The sequence below is a fragment of the Prenolepis imparis genome, unplaced genomic scaffold (assembly GCF_030444845.1).
Source record: "Prenolepis imparis isolate NDT839.2.m4 unplaced genomic scaffold, iyPreImpa1.0 SCAF_7, whole genome shotgun sequence".
In the NCBI taxonomy this organism is placed as follows: Eukaryota; Metazoa; Arthropoda; class Insecta; order Hymenoptera; family Formicidae; genus Prenolepis; species Prenolepis imparis.
The window spans coordinates 33232-53956 of NW_028141165.1; the positions used below are offsets into that span (position 1 = coordinate 33232).

General features: G+C 27.5%; 1 protein-coding gene across 2 annotated transcripts in view; it reads left to right on the forward strand.

Moving 5' to 3' along the window:
* The first annotated feature begins 7067 nt into the window (after positions 1 to 7067).
* The window catches only part of Ecr (ecdysone receptor), a 60693-nt gene continuing 47035 nt past the window's right edge, over positions 7068 to 20725 (forward strand). Inside the window, exons 1-2 of one of the 2 annotated variants that reach the window (XM_083042905.1) lie at positions 7068 to 7216; positions 7684 to 7855. The gene's annotated coding sequence lies outside the window, so the exon portion shown is untranslated. Of the gene's footprint in view, positions 7217 to 7683; positions 7856 to 16728; positions 16896 to 20725 lie in introns of those variants that run through there. The other variant, XM_083042906.1, reaches the window with a different exon arrangement.

Below are 20725 nucleotides of genomic sequence, written 5' to 3' on the forward strand. Positions count from 1 at the left end.
TCCCCGCCTGCGCTAATTGCTCGAGGCCTCCCCCCACCCACCGTCCTTAATAGAAACTTTGAACGATGATAACCGCGTTAAGGATGTTGTGCGGTAGAATATCTAAACTACAAGTCAGACGGAGATGATTGGTTTGGCGTCGATCGAGAGACACCAATGTCCTTTCCCCCCGCTCTTCTACCCTGCGAGTCACGTCCCTCTCTCTCTGTTGATAAAAATTACATAGAATAAAGAAACGAATAAACTTTGAAAATTAATATCTCGGAAACTATACATCGCACAGCTATTTCTCTTCGCGACATGGTAGGTACCGTTAAACCCCTTCGACCCTGCGCTTTTCATCCCTAAATCTATGGAAATAATAATTGAATTAAATGAAAACGAAATAAATAGAAAAATTCGACTCGTGGTAAATCAATGCGAAGCGTCGGTATCACAGTAATCGTATATGGTAAGCGCACGTACCGTGTGGTACGAATTCGCAAAACTTTTTTTTTTCTTTTTATTTATGCGTTCAATTTATACAAGATTGGTGTCGCGGTTATCGCATGGTAAGCGCATGCACCGCGTGATAAGTATTTGCAAAACATTATAAAATTATGCAACGTCGGTGTCGCATTGATCACATGGTAAGCACACGCACCTTATGATAATAATATTCATCATCGATATTGCAGTTATCATACGATTAGTATATACAACACATGGTAAGTTTATGCAACACATGGTATGTGTACGCGCGGCATACGGTAACAATTTATATTGCATCGCACGGTAAACATATACAAGACACGTTAAACCGTATGCGACCCAGTTATCGGATACATTTTTATTTATTTGTTATATAATTTCCCTCTTTTAAGATCAATGCGGAAAAAACCCGAATTAAACAGCGATATCTCCGAAACGATTAGTCCGACATAGTTGAAACATGGAATCGAACTTGTTTATCTCGTCGAATTCTACAAAATTTCTCTGTGCATTATTGCCCTAGAACTAGCTCTTTTCCGCAGTTAAACGCGAAATATCGAATTAAACGACGATATCTCCGAAACGGTGAGTCATACGTAGTTGGAGTTTTGGGTCAAACTTGTGTAGATCTCGTCGATTTCTACGTTACCTCTAAACACGTTTGCCTTAAAACGCGCCTTTTTCGAAATAAATGAGAGAAACCGAATCATATTGTATATATAAACGGTGATATCTCCGAAACGCCAAATCTGATGTAGTTGGAACATGATAGCAAACTTGTAGATTTCGTCTATTTCTACAAAATTGCCTTGTGCGTCGTTGCCTTAGGACGCGCCCTTTTCTAATTAAACCTCGAAATATGGAATTAAAACAACGATATCTCCGAAACGGTGAATCCTACATAGTTGGGGCATAGGATCGAACTTGTAGATCTCGTTGATTTCTACAAGATTGCCTCAATACACATTTGCCCTAGGACGCGCCCTTTTTGAGATAAACGCGATGATGAACCGAATTAAACGGAACATCTGTGAAACGACGAGTCCTACATAGCAGGGGCGTAAGATGTAAAGAATTTATTCGCGGATAAGATATTGCAACATATTTTTTACAACATATTACTATATTAATATTTTTAATTTATTATTATTTTAAAATTTAATTAGCGCATTTTTTGACGCTTTAATAATATTTCTTGACAAAATCATTGAGTAAAGCGGTAATTTACTAATTACATTTTAAAATAATGTTATATAGATATATATGCTCGAGTATATTATATATATACAAGGTGTTCAATTTTAATCTATTACCCCTCGTAACTTTGCAGGGAGCAGTCATAGAGAAAAATGTTTCGTACAAAAGTTTTTTTACTTTGAGGGGGACATGAGATTGTTTGACTTTGGATAGTCGTTTGAAGATCGCGTAAAGGTCACCTTCAATTTCTTAAATGGAATCTACTATTTTATATTACATATTCTTGTAACTTGTCTCGCGAGCTTTCCAAAACACTATAATCAAGTATCATGCTCTTGAGTACTTTCCGAGTTGTAAGGGTTTGAGTTTAAAAATTTTTTAACATAAAATGTAAAATATATCTTGTAAAACATTCAGTTTTTGGTAATCTTACTTTAATACTTTTATGCGCGGAATAATGAGACCAATCGATTGATGTAAGAAAAACAGATAATTGTTTTTAAAAAAATATACATGTAATTTGCAACCTGCAGATGCGTACTTTTTCTTAAAAGCAACAATGTGTTTCCTTTACACCAATTGATTCGTCTCATTATTCCGCGCATAAAAATATTGAGGTAAGGTTACCGAAAACTGAATATTTCACAAGATATATTTTACATTTTGTCAAAAAATGTTTAAACTCAAAGCCTTACAACTCGGAAAGTACTCAAGAGCATGATACTTGATTATAGTGTTTTGGAAAGCTCGCGAGACAAGCTACAAGAATATGTAATATAAAATAGTAGATTCCATTTAAGAAATTGAAGGTGACCTTTACGCGATCTTCAAACGACTATACAAAGTCAAACAATCTCATGTCCCCCTCAAAGTAAAAAAACTTTTGTATAAAACATTGTTTCTACGATCGATTCCTACAAACTTACGAGGGGTGATAGATAAAAATTGAACACCCTGTATATATGTTACTCCACATATTTATTTTTTACAGTATTTTACATTGTACAAACTAAAACAATATTTTCACATTATAATAAAAATATTAGATAAAAAAACTAAATAAATAGTAATTATAAAAAAAACTATATAAATAAAATAGAAAATAAAATATGTAGAAAAAAATTAACAGAATCAACTAAAATAAACGCTAAATTATTATAATAAAAACAGCTTTTATAAAATAAAATAGTAAAAAAAAAATTTTTTTTAAAAGATTCCTGTAAACTGCCAACGGAATTGTAACTTATAAATAATAAAAAAATATTTTTAAAATCAGATACATAAAAGTATATAAGAAACAGATACAAAAAAAATTTACAAAAAATTCAAATAGGTACATGAAAGGAAAAAACAAATGAAAACCAAAATATAAAAAGACAGATACAGTATTTTAATAATAATTTGTATATTTAATAATAATTTATAGTTGATTGTATATTTAATAATAATTTGTATAGTATCTATATTGTCTTTAGACGATAAAAACAAAAAATTAAATTAAAAAACAGATACAATATAAAGACGATAAAAATAAAAACTCAAAATAAAAATTAAGAATATCAAAACAATTTTAAAAAGATAAGCTTTGAAAAATTTGAAATATTATCCATTTCCAAGTATTAATACAATCAACTACAAATTATTATTAAATATTACATTTAAAAAATTATACATATTTATTATATTGTAATAATTGTTAAATATCAAATAAATTATAAGATTAAATATAACAAATTGTACAAATAAATTATTGTTATTTATTTAATTCAATTTATTCTTATTCAAATTTATTTTTTTCCCCAGATATTTAGCACTATAGAATTTACACAAACTGTAGATTTTAGAATTATACAATACTAACAAATTACTCTTTCTTACAGTATAATTATTAATTTTACAATTTACAAGGGCAGACGCGAGACGCCATACTAGATTTTAAACTTTCTCACACACACACACACACACACACACACACACACACACACACGAAGGCACATGCATGCATACACTCGCGTATGCATACGGAACACAAATTTAAAAAATAAATTTTTTCATGTTTTTGATATTAAAATAGTCTGTAGGCATTCTTACAAAAATAATAATATATTTAAAGTTGTGCTAACTAAATAAAAATTTATACTATATATATATAAAATTTGTTTATATCCAATATTAATATAATAAAATATCCAAAAATACAGCACAAAAAACAAAACGAGAAATTAATTGAAAAATTAAAACTTAGAAATTAATCCGAAAAATTAAAATTTTATAAAGAAACTTAAAAATTAATACAAATAAAAAATATAAATTTTTAATTGGAATACTGCACTGTTTAAACTTTTCACTGTTTCAAAGTGTATTTTAAATAATACTAACAAATAATAAATTGAATTTAGATCTTAATGTTTAATTTACATTATATTTTTACTTTAATTACATTAATAACTGCAATGTAAATGTAACATTAAAGAATGCATTACTTTTAGCATATTGTTTAGTTTAGCGACTCACATTTTTTTTATTAAAATTTTGTTTTTTTATTTATATTAATTTTTAATTTTTTATATTAATTTCCAACTTATAATTTTTTCTATTAATTTTTTATATTTTTTATGTTTTGTATTATTATACATTTTTTTTCAATACTAGAACAACATTAGCGCGCGCTATGCGCGCGCCATTCCTCGATTTTATATAAAAAAGAATGATATTTTTATATAAAATTTGTTTAAACTTGATTAATATTTTTTCACAGAAATCAACTGATTAAAGCGTTAATTTGGTAACTACATTTTAAAATAAAAATGTTATAAAAATTAAAATAATATTGTTATAAATAATATATGTTATAATACTTTAAACTCGCGAATAATATTTGACAAAAATCAGTGGATAACTGTCGAAGAATATTAACTGAGTTTTAAGTACTTTAACATTTTATTTAAAACATTATTATTTTATAATTTTTATACATACTATTATCTTAAAATTTAATTAGCAATAATAACGCTTTAATCGGCTGATTTCTGTCAAAAATATTAATAAAGCGTTAATTTGCTAATTAACTTTTAAAATAATAATAGGTTATAAAAATTAAAATAGTAATATGTTGTAAATAATATATATTATAATACCTCATCTGTGATTAATATTTTTTGACAGAAATCAACTGATAACTGTCAAAAATATTAATCGAGTTTAAAGAATTATGACATATTATTCGAAACATAATAATTTTAAATTTATAACATATTTTTATTTTAAAAATTAAGTAGCAAATTAACTTTTTAATCAGCTGATTTCTGTCAAAGATATTAATCGCAGATAAGGCATTATAACATATTATTTACAACATATTACTATTTTAAATTTTATAACCTATATTATTATTTTTTAATATTTGATTAACAAATTAACGCTTTATTAATATTTTTTGACAGAAATCAGCTGATTAAAGCGTTAATTTGCTTATTAAATTTTAAAATATTATTATGCTATAACAATTAAAATAATATGTTTTAAATAAAATGTTATAGTACTTTAAACTTGATTAATATTTTTTGACAGTTATCAGCTGATTTCTGTATCATTCTTTTTAACATAAAATCGAGGAATAGCACGCGCTTGTGTTGTTCTTGTACCTTTCTAAAAAAAGACATGTTAAGTCGGTTCTCGCGCAAGTATTGTTGCCTCTTTTTCGCAATTAATTAGCTGCTTCGATTTGCGTTGTGCGTTATATTCATATAGTATCGAGAGGCTGTCATCGCGAGGGTTAGCAGTTTGACAGTTTGTCCCAAATAAAATTAAATAAAATAATATTGTTTTGAATAATGTTATAATACTTTAAACTTGATTAATATTTTTGACCGTTATCAGCTGATTTCTGTCAAATGATATTAATCGCGGACAAAGCATATATTATATAATTATATATTATAACATATATTATTTACAACATATTATAATTAAAATAATAATATTTTGTAAGTAATATAACATGTTATAATGCTTTATCAGCGATTAATATCATTTGACAGAAATCAGCCGATAACTGAAATATTATTACTCGAGTATAAGGCCCTGCGCACAATAGGAAAAATATTAGGAATAAATATTAAATATTAGGAATAAGAATTATTTTAAAATAATTGAATCGAAAAAACTCTAATATAAAAATACAAATTCGGGTATAAAGAACTCGTAGTAGTTTATTAGCCTTACTTACTAGTCCTTTATACTCGAATTTGTATTTTTATATCAGAGTTTTCTCGATTCAATTATTTTAAAATAATTCTTATTCCTAATATTTAATATTTGTTCCTAATATTTTCTCTATTGTGCGCAGGGCCCAAGTATTATAACATATTATTTAAAACATAATATTTTTTTTAATTTTTATCATGGACAAACTGTCAAACTGCTCTAACCCTCGTGACAACTGTGCTCGCGATGCTATGAATATAACGCGCAACGCGAATCGGGACCCGAGCCAATCGGTATCGCGAGAAAGCGTCAATAACATGCCTTTTTTAGAAAGGGATTTAGACAAATTTTAAATGTATAGTATACATTTTTATTTAATTATCGCTACTTTTTAGTATCATTATTATTGCAAAAAAAATTAAAGCAACTATTTTGTACAATTGTTTTAGGTTAAAATTGTTTGTAATTATAATTTTTTATTTGTAGTGGCGTAATTTTTTAATATTATTTTTGTAAGATATATATTTGTACATATATTTTACGATATTACATATCATACGTAGCGTATAAAAGAGCGAATAGAAAACCGCGATAACGTTATTATTTTACGCATATGCCATTATACATATTTTGTATATACAAAACAGAATAGAAATTGAGAAATTGAATTTTCAAAATGACGGAAAAACCATCTCTAAAAGCTAATTTCAAAACAAATTTAATTATAAGACTTTATTCTAAACAGCTTTTTTAATTCCGGTTGATATAATTAAAACTGAAGATGCCATTAAAGAATTTATTTCATTTAATTTATTTAATTTGTTTCGTTATTAATTTCTTGTTTATTATTTTTAGTTTTTTATTTTCTTTGTTCAACTTTTCAATCTTGATAGAGTAAAATTTATAATTGCGTGCTTCATGCAATAAATAAGGATATTTATATCGAATAAGCAACGATAGCAATATTAATAGGTCTATTTATTTTGACTGAACTGACTGCACTAATTCAGAATCTATCTACTTTGCTCTCGCGACATTGGAAGGAAAAAGATACTCTAAACTAGTGCAGCGAGTTCGGTCAAAACGAAAACAGACTTGTTTTTCTTTCTCCGAACAGTCAAACTTCGCGCGTGCTGTTGTTGTTAGCTGCCGCCGCAGCGCTATCTTCGAAGTCGATGGCAGAGTCGCGAGTCGCGAGTCGCGAGTCACTCCGTAGTATGTAACACTGCAGTCGCGTGCTTGTACTCGTAGCGGTTGAATTGGAGTTTGTGACGTGCGTGTATCATTGCATTTTCTTCGAAGAACGTCTATTCTTTATAGCATTGTTTCTTGTCAAATTGACGTACGTCTCTCTCTTTCTTTCTCTCTCTCTCTCTCTCTCTTTCTTTCTCTCTCATCCCTTTTTCCTCTTCCTCTCCCTCTAGACTCTGTCTCTATCCTTTTCTGTTTGTCTGTCTGTCTCTCTTAATCGTACGTAATACGGTTCTCTTTCCTCGTTGGACAATCGAAGACAAAAATGTGCTTTTGATACTAAAAAAAGATGGAAAAGAAAACAAAAGCTCGAACGAAAAAGAAAATAAAAAAGGTATACAGACAATAAAAAAGAGAGAAAGAATTGAAAGTAGATGAGTGATAAGATGCAAGAAAGGGAGAGAAAGAGAGAGAGAGTAAGAGACGACTATGTTCGAACGGTGACGAATGGTAAAGAGTGCAACGAAGACAGCAATCGGTCGCGCTTTCGCGAAAGGCGAGGCTAAACAGACGTTGTTTGTGAATTCGCAACTATTTTCTCTTTGCTTCTTTCTTTAGGGATCTGATATCTACAAATTCGCGATTTTTCTTGCATATACGTACGTGGTGCGGTAAAAGAAAGAAAAGTAAAGTGACGTGTTACACGTGTTAAGTGCATACGAGTGCCATCTGAGATTTCGAGGACCGAAAAATCCTGCCTAAAATTTCTACGCTACGGACCTTATTATGTGTGAGTACATTTTTTAATTTCTGTAGAATAAATAATACTTGTAACATACTGAGACAGTCTTACACAAGTATATAAATATTGTATTTGAATAAATTACTTAAAATAGCAATTATTTTAATTCTAATCGGAGATTAGTCTTCTTATCTATATATATAGAAAGATTGATTTAGCTTTTTCTCTCTCTCTATCTTTCCTCTTTTTTCTCCCACCTCTTTTCCTTTCTTTCTGTATCTCTCTCGCACATTTGCTATTCACTCGCACGAAGGCGCGACCTTCGCGCGAGGACGCGTCGCACGACGAGAACTTTCCGATCGCACAAATGCGAGATACAATTCGTTGACGTTCAAGATGTCTGAAAATTTATTATCAGCAAAATACAACACAATAGTTTGGCATAACATTAAAATTGTTGAAAATTATAATTAATTATATACATGTAAGCATATCGATGTAATGATATCGAACAATTACACGCGAGATAATGTCTTATTTATTTTTAATAAATTAGAAAACTTAAAATTGTATAAGCCTATTTCTGTGCCTATTTGTGTTCTTACTCTCGCGTACAATGTATGTGTGTACGATATACAATGTACAAATTATTAGTCTTTAATATATAATTTGTATATTTATTTGCGAAAAACTCATTTATCGAGAAATTTTTTTTTTAAGATTTGAATTTAATTTTTAATACAATATACAGCTAACAGCTTACGTTACATATACTTGTATCTTTTGCTATTTGTACAAATATTACAAAAGATTGGAATACAATAACTGATTAGAAATATATACATTGATTGTGGCAATATATTTAGATTTTACGTGAAAGAGAAAATAATAATTAGTATACTCTAGTACACGCTTAATATAATATATTATTAATTATTATAAATTATTTTATATGAAATATTTATGACAATATTAGCTTTAAGTGATTTTTAAAGTAATTTTTCTTATTTGTAGACTGTATCAAATATTTCTTAATCTCGATAAAAAAAAATTTACATGTATATTATTGCTCGAAAAATTAACAGTTATTACTTAAAGAAATCTGTGTGCTAAAGTGATACGATATTTGTTAATATTTTTTTATTAATATTTTTTTTAAAAAGACTAAAATATGTAATTTTACAATTTAATCCAATTCCATAAAAAGACGAAGGAAAAGGTGATTAACTATGAAATGATCAACTATAAATAGATCATGTAAATCAACAATTATATTAATGTGAATTTAACTTTTAATTAAATATTAAATTATTAGAAATACAAAAAATAAGAGAAAATTGTTCATTATTCCTTGAGAAAAGATATAATTAATCTCTAATTATTTTACATACAGAAAAGAGCTAAAAAGTAAAATTTAAACTCTGGGGCTTGAGACTTATCACTGAAGTAACATCTGATTTTATTTTTAAAAATAATTTGAATATAATTTTATTAATTTTTAATACTAATTTTTGTTCCTAATTTCTTTCTCCAATTTTAAATTTAGTGCTGCCATTGATTAGTAGAAAATTAATATTAAAGTTAATGGTGTTAAAAGATTTGCCTCATTCCTAGCAAGCATTCCTTTGTAAAATACGTATAAAAATTGTAATAATTATATTTTTGAAATATAAATATTAAAACTGAATTAGTAGAATGAGTAACAAATTTAATTCTTACATACATATATTGTAAAAGTGTACATAAATTTTAGAATATATTTTAATATTAAAAACATAAAAGCGATAAATTTTTGACGTTAAACTAAACAAATTTAGACAACGTCGAGAATTCGCGACGTATAACAATTTTTTAACATTTTAATAAACGAACAATTATTCGTTCTCTTACATATGTCAATACTGTCGCATTTTGTCAAGATTACGGCTTACATACAAAAATCTGTAAGAAAAGCCAACAGTTTTATTGTCTTTATTTAAAGTCAAAGCATTAAACAATTTATTTTAATTTAATCCTTTTTTACCAAAATATGCGGAAATATGCTTTCCTAAAATTTTATACAAATAAAAACCGATTATTATGTGCTTATCATAAATTACACATTCTGTTAATGCATTACTTGCATGACATATTTTGAACATATATTTCTTATATTAGTAATAGCATCTTATATCGGTTATAGCCATAAATATATTTTTTCCTGCAAAATTATATTTACATTTACATTGTATATTATTATTTAACACAAATACAAAATATTGCAAAAGCAACATTTATAATAAATACATAATTTCACTTAAAAAAGATACCAAGTGATTTGCAATACTAAGCATTGCAATAATTTGTTTAAAACTTGTGAAAAACCGGAAACTTTGTTATTATACAATTATATAATATATATAATATACATTATGCATGATTAATGTTAATGTATACATCTCTTCTCTCTCTCCTCTCTCTCTCTCTCTCTCTCTCTCTCTCTCTCTCTCTCTCTCTCTCTCTCTCTTCTAAAGTAGTTTGTCAGACTTTTCAGCAGAACTAAGAATTTAGTTAACATTATGCAGACATTATCAAGTACGAAAGAAAAGTATATTAAATTAAAAAATGTAAAATTATTAAATCTAAAAGATAGAAATAACGAGAAAAATTGTGCAAATGGAAATTTGCACATTGCTTCCTCACCATTTTATTTCGCTAATTAAGATGGTTTTTCAATTATGGCTTCCTCATAGAGGAAGCTTAACTTGCACAATTTTTTCCAATACTAGCAAACCCTATATATAATTAAAAAATATATTCTTAAAAAAATTTTTTTAAAGATTTCTATGCCACTGTGTTCTGAATGTTGTATAATTTGTCAATTTACAATTTAAAAAAATTGACCAATTCTCAACAAATTTAATATCAATCATGCTTTAATGATATTTTATTCAGAACTTTCAAAAAATTATTTAAATTTCAAAATAATTAAAAATTTTATAAAAAATAAACTATTTTAAAAATTCTCCCCAAATTAAATATCAATCATTCTTTAATGATATTTTTAAAAGTTCGATAAGTTCGATATTTCAAAATTTACGAAAGTTAAAGCATGTACAAACTAATTTTGAAATTGATAATTTTATAAAAAAAAAACTTTCACTGATCCTCGTCATATTAAATAGCAAACATCCTTTAATGATATTCTATTTATGTAAAAAAGTTTATATGAAAATATTTGTCTGATATCTCAAAATTCGCAGAAGATAAAATAACCACATAAATTTTTTTTTTTAATTTTATACAAACTTTATAAAAAATTAACCCTTTCACCAATCCTTGTTAAATTCAATACCAAATATTCTATTGGTACTTTATTCATGTAAAAAAAATTAGTTTGATATCTCAAAATTTGCAAAAAATGAAAATGCACATTTCTTAAAAATTCAAAATTTTATAAAAAATAAATCCTTTCACCGATCATCGCTAAACTCAATACCAAACATCTTTAAATAATAGTCTATTTATGTAAAAAAATTTATCCAAATATCTTAAAATTCACGGTAATTAGAGCAACCAGACATTTCTCAAAAAATTCAAAATTTTATAAAAAATAAACCCTTTCACCGATTCTCGTCAAATTCAATACCAACAATCTTTTAATAATAGTCTATTTATATAAAAAAATTTATCTCGATATCTTAAAATTTACGAAAGTTAGAGCAACTACAGACATTTCTAAAAAAATTCAAAATTTTATAAAAAATGAAACACTATGAATTTTTATAAAAATGACAGTAAATAGAAGTGTTGTTTTACTTTACTTGTGTGCCAAATTGGAGCGCTGCAAATCAAATAATTTTTTAGATATTTAAATTTAAAAAGACATGGGTGGGCACATACATACATACACACACACATACGGACATTTTTAAAATATGTTATTTTTCGATGTTTTGGAACATTCTAAACACATTGGCATAGAAATCTGAAAAAAAAATTTTTTCACGAAAACAAAGCTTCCTCTATGAGGAAGCAATAAAAAAGAAATTAATAAAAAAAGTAGCAGAATAGACACATTTTGAATATTTATATCTTTTTTATAAAAATTTTTTTATGAAAATAGATTTATAAAAAAATTGATTTATTATCAAGCTCTCTCTCTCTCTCGAAATTATTCGATCGTTAACTTATCTCTGCTAAATTTTCATATGCGGTCAATACTGAAGATACTGCGTGATAATGCACCATTTTATCGATTTTCGATTTTTATCGATTTGAATCAAAGAGTTATAAGTTTCATATGATTCATTGATCGTACTTTATAACATGCGTGCCTCGATATGAATTAAAAACGCAACACTGTTAAAACATATTTAAGCACATGGAGTTTAGAATCATTGCAAAGTGCACATTGTAAATTGTAAATTATATATTTATTTAATTTTTGGACAAGTTTATATTTTTAATTTTGAAGATTTTTTAATGGCTAGAAATTGTTATTAAATTATAAAATGTTTACAAAAAAAATTAGTTTTAACATATTGTATTCAGTGGTAACAGACAGCCAGTCCAGAATAAAGCAATTAATATTTTATCGCTTATTGTTATACAATTAATTTAGGATTTGTTTACGTCTTGGTTTATACATCTTTGCGCTCACAAAATGTATATTATATTTCAGTCATGTTTAACACAATATAATTCCATCAAAATAATATTACTAGTTCTAAAGACACAACAATGATAAATATACATAATATTTGTAATAAATTAATTATATAAATCACAGCTCTAAAATACTTGAGATTTAAATTTACATACAATGTAGAATTCCATATATAATACATATAAAATATATAAGTTTGCGAAAATTTAATAATAATAGTTTAATAAAATACTCTTTATACAAACTAACTTATTGCAAATTTGGTATCAGTGTTTGACGTAAATATTCGCATGTACATTCATCGCTATATCGCGCGCACGCTACGCGCACCGTGTCGATCATCGGCCGAGGAGCTGACTCGTCATGACGTCACTCTCCCCGCGTGCAACGTATCATTTTTAGCTCGCATATACATACATTGACTCACCGCAAGAACGGAGCGAGTGACCGCGTGCTCGCTATATGCTCGATAGTCGCGATTGCGACGATCGCGATCCAATTATTGATATGTTTTGTCGTTTTCAAATTATAAAAAAATATTGCGCGGAAATATCATATATTTTCGATAGGATATTATATACATATTTTCTCTAATATTTATATGTATATATTCATAGATTATTCTCTCTTGTTTCGAGTTTAAGAATTCTTGAATCTAATCGCACATTATGTTTAATCTTTCATCTCTGCCAAACACTTAAGAATGTAAAATTCTCTAACTGTTCTAAATCATAATGCACATATATCTAGATATAATGCGTTCAATTTAGAAATGTTCATTTGTCCAAATGTCCAAATTGGAACGGGAAGGCATTCCGGATGTGTGCCGACAAATCTATATGTCTTGAAAAAATACATCTAGTTTAGAAGTTAAACATCAGTGTGATATTATAAATATTAAGTTATAAATTTTTGTCTACGAAGATATTGATTTTATTTTTATATAATTTTATTGATATTAATATATAAATTTTAGTTTAAATCCTCAGTGTGTATTATAGCTCATCGATTAATAATTGATTTCTTATTAATAAATTACGCACAAAATGTATGTGTTTGTAGTGATATTTGTGTCAATATCTTTAAATTGTAAAAAATAGTCTTATCTAAAAATTACAGCAGAGTAAAAATTGATGTAATTTTATTTATTTTGGGAAAAACCGAAAGTTACAATGTCTCATTAATTTATCGCTACATCAAACTCAGTGTGTATAATAATATTTATTGAAAAAAATATCGACATACTATTAGTATCGTGTGAATATAACACGGAACACAATTATTAAAATTGATATTTTTAATAAAATTTTTGATGATTGACATTTTTATTTTTAACCCTCCGTATTCTTAATTCAAAAAGTCTATAAATTCTGCATTTGTGTCAGTTGCCTACAATCGCCCTATATTCTTACTATGTGCCATGTCGAGTCTGTAGTGTCGCATGTTTTTACGGATAACTGTAATAATATCATGTATTGCAACGCGACGCTTTCCCTTGATACTATTGACCAAAGCGAAAACATTGTATCTGTTTTTTCTGTCTCTCTCTCTCTCTCTACCACCACCATCGTCATCACCATCACCATCACCATCACACTATTACCACTCTACCATCATCTCCCGCTACTGCCACCGCCACTATCACTGCTTCCACTACCATCACCACTGCCACCACCACAGCCATTACCATTATCACCACCATCTGTATCACCACTACCATCTCCACCATCACCACCACCACCACCACCACCACTGTCATTATTACCACTACCATTTTCCATCAATATTATCATTACCACCACCCTCTCTATTTCCTACCATCACCTTACCACTACCTCTATTTACCATCACTATCAATTCCGTCGTTGCTCTAGTGCTAGCACATCTGACCGAACATTTCTCGGGAACAGCCGGAGATAGAACGCAGACGATACTGAATGAGAAAACATCTTACGGAACAAAGAAAAGTTAAGGGACATATTCAACAGTATTCGAAGCTTACTGGAAATCGTTATGAGGAATGACGAGAAAAATAAAAATTATTTATTTACTTTAAAGCACACTGAAAATCCTCCATGAATTAACCATAAATTAGTGATATTTATGTGATTGATTTGAAGGTTTCAATCAAGGAATCGTAAACTTCACATATTAATTCTTTTAATATACATATGTATATGTATATATGCGCGCGCGCGCGCGCGCGTGTGTGTGTGTGTGTGTGTGTGTGTGTGTGTGTGTGTGTGTGTGTGTGTGATGACAATAACAATAGTAAAAATTTTATAGAGAATATTGACGTTGAAACACTATGCGAATCTCGAACTGTCAAAGCGCAATCATGTAAAAAGTATTTAAACCAATGACATAAGATATGTTTAAAAAACAAAAGAAGAATTAATCTTTTAATGTAACTTTATACTATATATATGCATTTTTATATTTTAAAACTTAAACAATGAAAAAATTATAGAAAAATTATAAATTAGAAAAATTAACCTAAAGTGTATATGACTTGCAACTGCTGCCTTATACATATAAATATCAATCTTTAAATTTCATGTTTTTTAAGTGATATCTTTTTCATAAAGAAAGGCTTATAATTTCAGGAGAATATTTATAATGAAATGTTCCTATTGTATAAACATAGAAAATTAATTTAAAAAAACGAGTTGTGTATCTCTAAATTAATGTCGATATTCATAAACGAATTCGATCAATGAGTTGATTTGATATTTATTTGAATTAGAAGACATATTTGATAACCTTGACATAATTCATGTATACATGTTATGAAGATAAGAGTGCTGATAATGTTGGTAATCGATAGTTTCATATTTTAAAAATAAATATGGAAATAAGTATTTCATTATTCTATTTATATTATTATTATAATTGTGTATGCTATGGGCTCTATTTGTCTTTGTGACTTGTTACGATGCGATGAATCTCACTTCGAAAAGAAATTATGATACGATGGATGCTGGAAACATTATTTTACGTGAAAAATATGAGGCGATAAATGTTGAGTCTTGCATAATGAATTTTGCATAGAAAACAAAGTCACATTTTGTGCAAAGATGTTCGTAGAATGAGATTGTAGATTTAACTTATTAAGCTTTACGTGAAGTAAGATTACTTATCACCCCATATTTTTCTCGCGAAACAAAGTTCAACATTTAGCATATTTCATTGAACGGAGAAAGATGATTGATGTATATAACGCTTAACATTTGTATATTTTTACAATTATATTTCACAATTATATTTTAATGAAATGAAACTTTGCTATGAAAACTTTGCTAGAAAAAATTATATAAAATTAATTTAATTAATTATAATCAAAGGCTCCGAAAATTCTAATAATAATGAAAATAAATTAATAGGAGCCAACTCACTCAATCTATAGTGTTATTAAATTTATTAATTATTCGAAAAACATAATACTCGCATACACGGACGTTTCGGTCCCTTTTTTGGGCCTTTTTCAGCGTGGAATAATAGATTATCTATATTTATACAAACAAACGCAGTATTACCAAGCAAATAAAATTTAAAAAAATTAAGGAAAAGTAGATAAAAAATTATCTGTATAAAATTGTGTCATTCGCATTAAAAAAAGAAAGTTAGTCAAAACCGGTAGAGAACATATTATTATTACGATGTTCTGCTTTCATTTTATTTGTATTTTGTTATAAGTACGTATTTTTTGTGGAAGTTAACAAATTTGTTATATTTTCGATCACAATGGAGAAAGTTACGTCAGCGAAAAGATGAGAAAGGGGGAGAAGTGCGAATTAAAGCGATATATGGCTTATTACCGGAGAAACTCGAAAAGATGATAACGACTTGTGACCTTCCGTGCGAGAGACCAGACCTCTCTTGAAGAGCAGCGACTCGCCATCGATCGCGCGATAAAAAGCGCAACTGAGCGAAGCATAGCGTCGTAATAATAGAAACAAGGGTAGCGAGAAAAAAAGAGAGAGACAGAGAAAAAGATTAAGCACTTACGTAGAAATATATTTATAATAAGACTGTACGATAATAAAATGTCTAATAATAATAATAATAATAGTAACAGCAACAATAACAATAACAACCGTAATAATAATAATAATTGTAATAATTATGAGAAAAATAATATTAATGTATTGATGAGGTCTTAAAGGATTACAGAGAGTAATAGCGAGATGAATGCTAATTACTGTGATAACATCTAAAAGTAGAAATAAAAAGTTATAAAAAAAAAGTTATAAAAAAAAGAATTTAAAAAATAGAAAAACAAGGATAAAGATTGAAGAAAATTACAAGTGAAAAGAAAAAGGTGAATGTGATGAAAAAACGGAAAAGTGTGAAATATTCTTAATAAGTGCACTGATTCAATATAATCTACTTGATGACTATATTTTCTTCCTGCAATTGTTCGACATATATTCGCTCGAGGTATGTATATACCAATATACATATATATATATATATATATATATAGCATATATACAGCAATTGTTAATTTTTGTTTTTCAAGAATTTTCTTATATTTTCCCCATAACCCTAACCCATAGATCAAAATTAACAAAGTTTTATTGAATGTAATTTCAGAAATAAACAAATTAAAAGTATTTCTAAACTGAAAATGTAATAAATGCAAAGTTATGAATTTTTTTTTTAAACACATGTCCGGAAATTGCTTTGAAGAATTTTAAAGATAGATTTATGTGAAAATTTTTTTTAGAACCGAATTTTTGCTAATTTTTGCTAATTTGACATAATAGAAATTATCAATTCTTTTTATTGATTTACCTCCTATTTTTCCACTTTATTCTCCCCTTCTCTTTCTCCCCTCCCCCCCCCTTCCTCTCTTTCATTACATTAATCTAATTTTCTTATTCTTTTCTTATTATTTTTAAATCTTTATTTAACCGTAATTTACCGTTACTAGTTATTTTCAAGTAATATTCCAAAATTTCTTTTATATATCTTTTATACCATATATACATATATATATATTCCAGATTTATTTATTATACCGCTACTTTTATTATTTGTTTAAAATATGACTTTAAAATTGCGTATTAACAATTAAAAAATTTTAAGGTGATCTTTATGTGACCTTGACAATGCTATTCAAGATCATAATAATACTAGTATACCGGGTGAGGCAATAATTATTAGCACCTTAAATATCTTTATAAATATTGATTTTAGACAAAAATGTTTCAAACAAAAGTTGTAGGGTTTCGAGGGGGACATAACATCGTAATCAAGAATTGCTCTTGAGTGGCGTTTTTCAAGGTCATTTGAAGGTCATTTATGTTTTTTTAAATGGAATTATCTAAATTTTTTATATAAATCGATTCCCCGCAATATTCACTATAAAAAGTTATAAGGGCAACATGGCCAAAAAATGAATAGTTTACGAGATATTTTATAAATTAATGCAAGCATGTCAAACACGCAGCCCGCGTGAAAAAATATTTACTTTTTTTATAAAAAATAAAACTAGAAACTGAATGAAAAATAAAAAAATTACAATTTAATATATTATTTACTTAAAAATATATACTTAATATTTTTTTCGAAAGATTTTCAAAAAGTCTCGGTGGGTCGCAGTCTTTTTGTTGGCGAACTGCATGCGGCCCGCGAGCCGCATGTTTGACATGCTTGCATTAATTTATAAAATATCTCGTAAACTATTCATTTTTTGGCCATGTTGCCCTTATAACTTTTTATAGTGAATATTGCGGGGAATTTATTTATATAAAAAAATTTACATAATTCCATTTAACAAACCAAATGACCTTTAAATGACCTTGAAAAACGCCACTCAAGGGCAATTCTTGATTACGATGTTATGTCCCCCTCGAAACCCAACAACTTTTGTTTGAAACATTTTTGTCTAAAATCAATATTTATAAAGATATTTAAGGTGCTAATAATTATTGCCTCACCTAGTATATGCGTCATTTAGAGCCCTATAACTTTTGTATGAAATATTTTTCACGAAAATGCGTAGTTTCCTCAAAAAACCGCTAATGCGGTCGCTCTGATACACCCTGTATATATATATATATATATATATATATATATATATATATACATATATATATGAACATAATATATAACTTTTTATACTTACATGTTTGTGTTTGTGTGTGTGTTTGTTTTTTTCCCACACACACGCATATAATTATATATATACGTACGTATATACATACATACATATAGGACACCCAATCATAATCAATAGTTTATTTCGAAACATAGATCACATATTTTTCTTTCTCTGATTTTGAAAAAAAATGTGTTGTCTGATTATTTTTTGTCTATCTGATTTATATATATGTATACAGTTTGCAAATTGGTTTTTTTATAATTTGCTGCATCTTGATTTGGTGTATTTACATTCTAGCTTAAAATTAGTATAAACTTTAGATATGTGTTTGAAAAAGAAATTCAAGTTTCTCTGTCAGAAATAACGGATCCACGAGAATTGTTTAGCGCGAGGACAATGTAGAGTCATTGTCCGATGTTTACGTGACTATTTCATCGCGTTCTTTTCTTTGGGCGCGTGCGTGAGCACATTGCTTGCATTTCAAATGATTTCCATGAAGCAGGACTAACTCATCGTTTGAACTAGTACAAGAAATAGCGTTGTACTTGGTATCGAATGTGAAAAAAGCATCAATCGACACGAGTAGCGCTATAATGGAAGCGAAAGCTTGATGCTTTTCTATCATCGCAGCATATCTCTTTAAATATCATATAATACTAATTTGATATTATACATATAAGTATATTGTAGTTTTTTATTTTAAAAGTGGAATTTTGTTATTTCCTGATATAAAATTTGTGAAAACATTTGTACTCTTATTTTTAAATCGGTTTTAATTCGAAAATTATTAATATCTTATTTGACTAAAAAAATATCGATCCTAAATTAGAGAGAGAATCTAAAAAATAATATGTATACAGAAAGTCAGATATACATATTCTATATTATTAGCTACAATCAAGAATTTAACAATTAGTAAAGACTTTTTCTGTTTTTATGTAATTATTATATCTATTGCCTTTTTATGAAAATAATTAATATAGCGATATATATGTATATATATATATATATATATATATATATATATATATATATTAATTATAAATGTCGATTTTATTTAATAATAAAAGAGCAGTTTAATATGATGCAATTAAAATTCTTATAACTTTGTAAATTCTACGAAAAAATGATATTTATTAGTAAATTATGATATTTATAAAAAATTGTTGAACATTATTTATTTTTGAAATTGTTCCTACAAATGCAGAATACAAAATTATTTAGGAACTATACAGTTGCGGCTTATTTTCGACATTTTTATTCTCTTGACTGGCTAATCTCAAAAACTAAACGTAAATTTTTTTGCACTAAATATATTTACGTGTGTATCATACATGTGTATGTACATTTCTACTATTTTACATTTACTTTACATGTGTACATAGAATGCATTAAAGAAACTTATTTTTACAAATAGTGGAAAAGTAAAGACACAAAAGTGCGGATCGCAAGACATTAATATGTAAAAAATGGAAAAGAAACATTACATAAAATATATTTTGTTTGAAGCCTTTATGTGTGTGTTGCTGAGCAGAAATTTTCGATTAAATTCATTTTAGAGTTACTAACCATAATCACTGGCGAGTACATTCACGATTCATATCGAGCGATTTACGCATTTTAATCTAAAAATTATTTATATTATATATTTGATAAAGCAATTTAAAGTGCAAGATTTTTTTGTGACTATTTTTTAAAGATATTTTTTCTGATTTTGATTATATTGTGTATGTATGCTTTGTGTTTTAAACTTTATAATAGTGTACTAAATATGTATAATTATAATGACATTTGAACAACTTAATAGTTCTTGGGTCATGGTGACTCGATGTCACCGTTTCCCTTCGATGATCGCGTACGTAGATGTAAATATACGCGCTTATTCGCGTACCCAATAGCATATTCGTCGCGAGTTGCGACACTTGTTTTCTGACCTAGATAATCGGTTATACTTGCTTTCTCTCCCACTCTTCTGCTTGATATAATTCTTTTCTTGCCAAACTGCAAAATGTATTATCAATAATGCCATTTTTATTATTGACGTTTGTCAAGCATCTCACCTAAATGAATATATTTCACATATATTTCAAAAATTTTTTATATATTCGGATGTACTAAATTTATTTGATATTAAAATTTAGTATCTCTTTTATTTTGAATT